Source organism: Oryza brachyantha, chromosome 7, assembly GCF_000231095.2.
Source record: "Oryza brachyantha chromosome 7, ObraRS2, whole genome shotgun sequence".
NCBI classification, from domain to species: domain Eukaryota; kingdom Viridiplantae; phylum Streptophyta; class Magnoliopsida; order Poales; family Poaceae; genus Oryza; species Oryza brachyantha.
In genome coordinates this window covers 10466854-10475408 of record NC_023169.2, presented here as the reverse complement: position 1 = coordinate 10475408, position 8555 = coordinate 10466854, and the positions used below count along the sequence as shown (strand labels likewise).

At 45.9% G+C, this 8555-nt stretch overlaps 1 pseudogene; it reads left to right on the top strand.

The window, feature by feature from the left end:
* The first annotated feature begins 1453 nt into the window (after nucleotides 1–1453).
* On the top strand, nucleotides 1454–5952 carry LOC102717082 (annotated as a pseudogene).
* The last annotated feature ends 2603 nt before the right edge of the window (nucleotides 5953–8555 follow it).

Sequence of the window (8555 nt, the reverse complement as noted above, 5' to 3'; positions counted from 1 at the left end):
CTCCTCCACCGCTCCTTCCATGCCTCCGTGACCTCCTAGCCAAGCACCCCGGCCACCTCCCGGTCGCTGATCCCCAGCCCCGAACGAGGCCCCATTGGCCCCGAGAAAAGTTGAAGATGCTTACCTAGCTGACGAGGAGGGTGGCGGCTGAAGTCGAAGCTAGAGCTGAAGAAAACGGCGGCACGTGGGCGACAGAAGGCCAGAGGTTCGTGGGCGCAATGGCGGCGTGGGCGCACGGCCGCACGGGCGACGAAGAGAGCACCGACGCACGGATAGCGGAGGGCCGGAGTCGGGGACGGGGCTAGGGACCGGTCGTCGTCGCCACGCCCAGTCCAGGTCGCAGCACCGCCGCCGCCGCCTCCAGCTTGCCATGCGGAGTATACAGGTCGCAGATCCGTCACTAGTAGCTGCGCCCATACGTCGGATCCACCGATCCGCATCGCAACACCGCCGCCGTCACCTCCAGCTCGCCGAGCCGGGGCTAAAGCCGCTGCCGCTGTACAGAGAAAGAGAGATGAGGGAGGAGGCAGAGCAGATAGTGTTTTGTGGTTTTGTTTGGACTATGGGCTTTTGGGGAAATTTAACTATTTGCCACTATTAAATTTGCGTACTCTTTAAATACCATTTTTACGTTTGTTCTTACAAATATGTCACTGGAAAGAAATTAGCTTCTAACTTTTTGCCACTTTTGCTGAGTTGGCACGCCAAGTCAGCGCCACCGTGGAAGGGAAGAGAAGATCCCCATCACTCCGTCATGCCGCCGCCCGCGTGAGAGAAGAGGCGACGACAGCGCGTCGCCGCCTGCCGTCCGGCCACCACGAGCGCCAGATGCTCGCCGTCGACTCCTCGTCGGGCCAGCTGTCACCCGTCCGGCCGCACACGGGGACCGGACCCCGCCGCCAGCGCGAGAGGAGAGCGACGACGGCGTCATCGTCTGCCGCCCTGCCGCCCACGACGTTCCAGGTGCTTGCCGCCGACGCCTTGCCGTGCCGTCTACCGCCCGTCCTGCCAGAGGTCGCCGCCCTCACCTGTGCCACGCCGTGCCGAACACCCTAGCGCCTACCGTGCCGTCGAGCCCAAGGCCGACGAGGTCAGACCACCGCAACTTCCGTGCCATGTGTGCCCCGGACCGCGTACGTAGTCAGTTCATCTCCTCCCCCGGCGACGCAGCGGCGCACACCCGTCGTGACAGCCGCATCGGCGTCTGTGCCAGCGTGCGGCCGTAGGCGCGCAGGCTCGAGAACAAGACCTCGGTTGCGCCGTCGTCGCCGCTTGCGTGCGCCAGCACTAGCACACCCTTGTCCATGGCCGTGTTCAAGAATTTGGCCAGCCCTCGCCGCGGAGGAGCTCGTCCAGCGTGGCCGAGCTAGCCGACTCGAGGTCGCTGCTCCGCTTCTTGCACTTCACCTACACGAGGTCGCTGCCAGTGCCGGCGAAGGATGCCGCGAGCGCGATGGCGCGCCGCGGCGAGCACGCGGCTGTGAGCGCCGCCGTTGAACACCTACGCAGAGAGCTTACCCCACCGCTTCGCTTGATCGCCTCGCTAATGGCAAATCACCGCGTCTTCATAGCAAGATTACTGGTAATGTAAACGGCAATCACGAGTGGGGTGCTGTGTGACTGCAGTGAACTGTGCATCCATCCATGCATGCAGACGACGCGGAGGTGGCTGCCGGCGTGCGACTTCAGTAGCTTTTTTTTTTTTTTCATTTTCACAGGGGTACAATTGTTATTTCACATGCCTTCTCTAAGCTGGCGTGCTGATGTGGCGTGCCAACTCAGGAAAAGTAGTCCAGTAGCATATTTGTAAGAACGAACATAAAAATAACATTCGAAGAGTACGCAAATCTAATAGTGGCAAATAGTTAAATTTCTCTGGGCTTTTAGGCTCTATTTAGGCTTTACTTTTCAGTGATTTATTACAGTCTACAAGAGCTCCGCGCGTGCCGTGGGCTGACCGTAGAAAAAGAATTCTATTTTAAGTCCTCTCAGCCAAAGAAAAGTAAAATGCCGATGGATTCTCTTATTGAAATCCTATTGCAACGTATGGGCATTCAGCTAATATGTGAAAAGTCTATTCTACCATGGGTTCATTTTCTTCCTCCAGCTTCTCCTCCCAATCTGCTGGACTGCTAGCATCACCAGAAAATCAAGTATCCAATCCAATCCCCTCCACGCATTAGCGCTATAGATAAATCATTTATCTCTGCTTCTTTTTTCATTTGTCCAATGTTACTGAATCTAACAATCTTTTTTTCCGACATGTATTGTGTTCTGTCGGAATGTTACTGCACATAAAATCCAGAGCCTTGCATTGTTCCAATCAATCAACAAATCAATCTCTTGAAAGGAAAAACTTCAAGAATTTGATTTTGTACATATTCAATATTTGTTTTACGGGCCATATTTGAGAAGCAAAGCAATAGTAGACAGTTGACATCACGGTTACACATTACGATGTTGGACGGGACAATGAAAGTGAACATGCTCTTCATGACGGCCATCTTCGTGGCTGGGTTCATCGTCCTCATCACCAACTTGAAGGAGATGCTAGCATCAGCTAGGGCCTAGACGTGGAGATGACAAAGGCGACAAAAGAAAGGGCGACGACTAAATGAACTCGACTTCAAGTCGGTTCTAGCACGTCGTTGGTGAGGCAGCACGTCTGACAACGACACGTGGACATAGGACGAAGTAGGTGCGTGGCAAAGAGACGAAGACAACAACAGCGTCGGTTGCCGCGTCGACTTAAGCAGTGCTCTAGACCAGGATTTGCTGTTGTGGAATTATGGGCCAGCCTAGGCTAGCTCGGCCGACTCGGTCTGGATTGGTCTGGGCCAGTCTGGGCCAGAAAGAATAAAACAAGACAAGAAAAAGAAAAGGAAGTAAGAATGAAGGAAATGTCAGTTTTAGTCGAACCTAGAAAAACAGGTCGATCGACGGCGAGGGAAATAGATGGGTCGAAACCTGACGATGGAGCAGATTACTCCGCGAACGAAAAAGTTTGGAATTTGAATGGGAGAAGTTTAAGTAGAGATTCAATATGGAAACTTTGGATAGGATTTGGATGAAACAAAATTAAATAAATGAGCCTGAAATTTCCGCATATCAGTATGATTTTGAATAGAAATTTTTATGAGCACTAGAATTTTGTGGCAAGAACTTGATAACAGCTAATTGCAAAAGAAATTGGATACGCGCTGGACTCTTGGATCAATCGTGGGGAATCGAGTGATAGTTAATTACAGATGAATTTGAATGGATGACGGAGATTTACATAGATTGCAATGGATATAAAAAGGTAAAAATGATGGGATAGAATGCACTTAAGAGCTCCAACTTAACGTAAACAAACAACGACAACTCAAAACATTTTTACAAAAAATTTACCCTAAATTTTCTAGGATGTTACAGTCGTTGAGGGCAGTGGCGATCCTATGTATTGTTTCCCGGGGTCCTCGGACCCCGGAAAAATTATGTAATTCCTACTAAATTATATAATATTAATTAGTATATAAATATAAAAATTAGATAATTATTACGTATTGGACCCTCGGTAATTTCTGTTCTGGGTTTGCCACTTTTGAGGGAGTAATTCGGACACAAGCACTCGTACTTGCGATGTTCTAGCTGTTCACTGCTGGATCTCGCTCCATCAAGAATGCATATCCATGTAGGCATAATCACACCTCCAAGAGTAAGATAGCAGCTAAGGACATGCACATGCACATGCACGTTGCATTTAGCTCTGTCTCCTAAATCCTAATGCCGCGGTATAATTAATCCTTGTGGCACATTAGTATAATTAATCCACGGACACATGCACATGCTAGGTGTCATTTACCTAGAGAACCTAACCTAGCTGGTGAGCTAGTACTAGCTAGATTTTGATTACCTATTAACACAATCATACGTGGCTTGTCAAGCATCCATTGGTTGGTTAGTGATTTTCTTGTCAGTGACTTTACAAATTAATGGTCTAAGAACTAGTGTTAACTAGCGAGTCACCTAATTAATCTACAACCGAATGAATGAAACAAGGTAAAGCCATTTCTGTTGACAATTAAGCTAGCTAGGGTGAGGACAATCGGAAAATCTCCATGCATGAATGATCACGGCCTATATCTATCGATATATACATGCATGATACTTAGATGGGAAGAGAAGATCGACCAGAATAGACAGTGGTACTACCAGGCACGGTAGGTACAGTGACCCCTGTCCAGCCTCCTCCTTGTCCCATGCACATCGCAGCATATAATATGGGCAACGGAATCAAAATCTAATAGGTCTGCTAGGTTGGGTAATTGCTTAAAATTTAACCGGATAGTCGATTATATATAGCGAGGACGATGTGATTCAAGCTAGCAAGCCACACCCACGGTTCTGCTGATTTTGGTTGTGATTTAAGCTAGTCGATTAAGTATAATATGGCTGGAAGCTGTAGCAAGACCATGCACGGTTCTGCTGATTTTGGTTGTGTCAGCACACGCCAATTTTCTGCGGATTGAGCTGAGGCGGCAGCCGAGATCGGTAGTACTACAGCTGGGCGCAAGTTAGCGCTCCTCGCCGGCGCCACCACCACGGGCACAGGGTCTGTGGATGGAAAGGCATCAACACGTACGGCTGTGGTTGCCAAAGACGGTACAGGCAATTAATTTCACGACGATCGGGCAAGCTTTAGACGCAGCGCCACCGGGGAGAGGATGGTACGGCCGGTGTCTTCGTCAAGGCAGGTGTGTTTACGAAGAAACGGTGAACATTAGCAGACATAGTGTGGTCCTTTGAGGTGAAGGGATCGGCAAGACCATTATTACTGGAAGACGCTACTATACTCCGTCCGACACAAATACACCGACATGCCCTGGACAGCAACTGTCGATCAGTATGTATACTATATTAATTATATATATATATATATATATATGGAGTACGTACTAGCTATCCTTCCTTCAATTCGTTAATTAATTTCCTCGCGTGCAATATACATAATCATGCATGCATATACGGTTGCAGCTGTGATAGGACATGGCTTCATCGCACAGGATCTCACCATCGAAAACACGGCAGGTCCCGTCGTACCGGCTAGTCCAGCTCTCGCTCTCCGCTCCGACTCCAACAACAAGTCGCTCCTGATCAACCGCTGCCGCCTGGAAGGGCACCAGGACACGCTCTGGGCGCCCCAGAACAACGTACCTCCAGTTCTACCTGCGGTGTGACATCGCCGGCACCGTCGACTTCGTTTTCGGGAATGCGATCACCGGGCAAGGCCGCGACAGTCCTGGCCACGCCTCCGGCTTCGTCTTCCACCGCTGCAATGTCACACAGCGATGGACGGCGACAACCTCACCGGCGTCTTGGGTCGGCCATGGAAGAACCACTCCCGCGTGGTTTTCATGGAGCTAGAGCTACCTGAGTAGCATATATAGTCAACCTGACCTGACTGGGTGGGTCGAGTACGTGGGATAGGGGCCACCCGGCCTGTGCCAGAGACAACCAAGACCGTGGAGTACCTCGAGTACGGGAACTCCGGCCCTGGGGCGGATACGTACGGACCGCCGCGTCAACTGGCCGGACGGGGTTCAGGGTACTCACCGCAGCGGAGGCTAGCCGCTTTACCGTTGACAGTTTCATCAACGGCAACCGGTGGGTGCCCAGAGCTTCGTCAACGGCCAGCAGATCAACTACACACGCATGCACAGTTTGATCTGCTACGTTGCCACTGCATGCTTTCCTTCCCATGCGTATTGTATATTGTATATACGCATGTGTATTGTGTATTGTGTGTTGTGTTGTACCAATACCCCTATTAGTGCACTGTACTGTACTTTAGTGGCTGCATATGTACGTACGCCGTATATTGTATTGTACGTACATATAAATATGCACCTGATCGAACTGCTTGTGATCCGTATAAACCTATTATCCTCGCGTCATCATCTATATAAATAAATAAACATGTGTTGATGCACATGTATCTGTTAATCACCTTTGGACATGCCAACTTGACGGTGACGCCTTTGTCACTTTGTTCTTCAGCTCCCTAAAACTTTCGGTGAGAAATTTGGTTATTTAGGACTCCAAATATTGCGCTTCGCTATTTTGCCATTTGAAACATGGTCTTAGCAAAAATAGGACTTCAAACATACGATACTTGATTTCACTGCCATTTTGTGTATTTACTATATTTTCTCATCTCTTTATGCTATATTTAGAACCTAAAAAGTCATCTTTACCCTTCTCTCTTCTAAATCAAAAGAGAACGCAGATACGATGCATTGATCTGTACGTAACGTACGTACTGCTTGCCTTGATCCTCCGCTTGCATTGATCTGCTTGCCTTGATCCTCCGCTTGCATTGATCTGCTTGCCTTGATCCTCCTCCTTGTGTAATAGCTACACTTCTAGAATCATTTCGTAACTGGAACTGATTTGCTCTACTGCATACCTCACATTAAGAATTTTCAGACTCAAAATGTTTGTGGCTCAAATCAGCATCTCTAGACTCCATAAGTTGCTTCACATTCACCTTTTTTATGTTGTTTGATATTATCTTTGATGTTTTTAATGTTCTACACGCTGTACATCTACTAACCAACCCTGTAACTTCCTCTTCTTCTTCTTTTTAACCCTTCCCCCTACCCTCTTCTGCTCTCTAATGTAACACTAAACCATTATCAATGCAATGGCTACAAGGTAGAACCTCTTCTACCGACCTATTCAAAAAAAAAAATATTTGTGGCTTTGAAAAAATAGACTAATGCACACGGCAACGTACGGAACTATTGATTCTGAGTTATCACTGACAATGCACATGAACAGAATAAGCAGGGAGGAGCACCTCCACACCGCATTCCAGTTCTTCGACAAGGACAGTAGCGGGTAAATTTCTGGAGTTCTGTTCCGTTGCGAAGCCGACCCAGCAATAGAACTACACAAGTACACAGGAGTAATACTCTCTCCGTTTTATAACGTAAGATGTTTGACTCTTTTGTTACAATGTTTGAACATTTGTCTTATTCAAAAAATTATAAAAATATCATTTATTTTGCTTATGACTTAGTTTATTATCAAAAGAACTTTAAGCACGACTTAATATTTTTTATATTTGTACTAAATTTTTGAATAAAACATAATTAAACATTGCAACAAAAAAATTTAACATCTTACGTTATGAAACGGAGGTTGCAATATGCAGCTGCAAGGTAACATCACAACATATTATAGAAAATGTGTATATTTTCTGTGTACAAATGTTTAGAAATTTTAAGTTTATGTATTGTCACGCGATTTGGTAGAATATTCGGGAAATTTTTTGGTTTTCTGGTTTGAAGCACATCTCTTGTTTTGGGTTTCTTCTCCTGCTTCTGAAAACCCACTCGTTTTCTCAGTCACTGCATGTGACTATTATAGTTTTTTACAGTATTTTCCACTCTTGCGTTGCCTAGTACTCCCTACTTTCCAAAATAAACTAATCTTTTACTATTTACCTATAATATTTGACTCTTTGTCTTATAAAAAAATTACGATTGAGATTTTTGTTTTTAATGATAATTGATGAATAGTACTTTACCTGTGACTAATTTTTTTAAATATTTTTAAATAAGAGATAAATATTCAAATGCTGAACACAGATGATCAAAAGATTATCTTATTTTAGGACGGAAGGAGTAGACAGGGAAGTTACATCTAGAAAAGAGTGGTTCATGGCATCATGCAACCATTGCTGCCTACCTTCTTATTACGATATACTCCGGTTGTCAGGCACCAAACCATTAATTATGTATTATGCATGTTAATTTGCCCCATCCTTTGTTATTTGAGACTTGCACATTGTGGACATTTTTACAATGCATAAAATTTACAGGATTTTTGTAGAAAATAGTTCAACTCCTTATATTTTTCTTTAAAAATCCTTCGAGTTTTTTAACACCTTGAAAACTTGGAATAATAAAAATCTCTAATATTTCTAACTTTTAAAAACTTTTGTATCATGTTGGATTTCATTTGATTTGATTTTTCTTTAACATGGTAACTACCGTTATAAACAAATCATGATAATCACATTAAACCCTAAGGAGAACATTCTCATTAAACTAAATGAATTATAACTTGATCCCTTAGAAATTTTGTGAAACATATTAGTGACCCTTAGAGTATTTCGTCAGTATTAGAAAAATTAATCAGATTAAAGATATTGATTTAATGTGAAAACCCTTGCGAAAAAACCCAAGCCTTAATCAGTAATAAACATTATGATGTGATGAGTACTACGCACCCTTTCCTCCCGTGTGGAGGAGGCAAAACTATTGCTGCTGCTCTTTTTCTTGGAGGCAAGGAAGAGAAGGGAGTGTGCAACAGAAAACACCGTGCGGAAAACGCGAAACCGCAACCAACCAGATGGGCCCCACGGTGATCTATCGGTAAACCATACAATATAGGATCGCATCGCTCGCAGCGACGATCAAGCAGCGCGGCAACCTCATCCATCCATATCGCGCGCGGCGGGCGACGTGGCCCACCTCTCTCCATGAGCCCAGCCCCAGCCCCAGGCC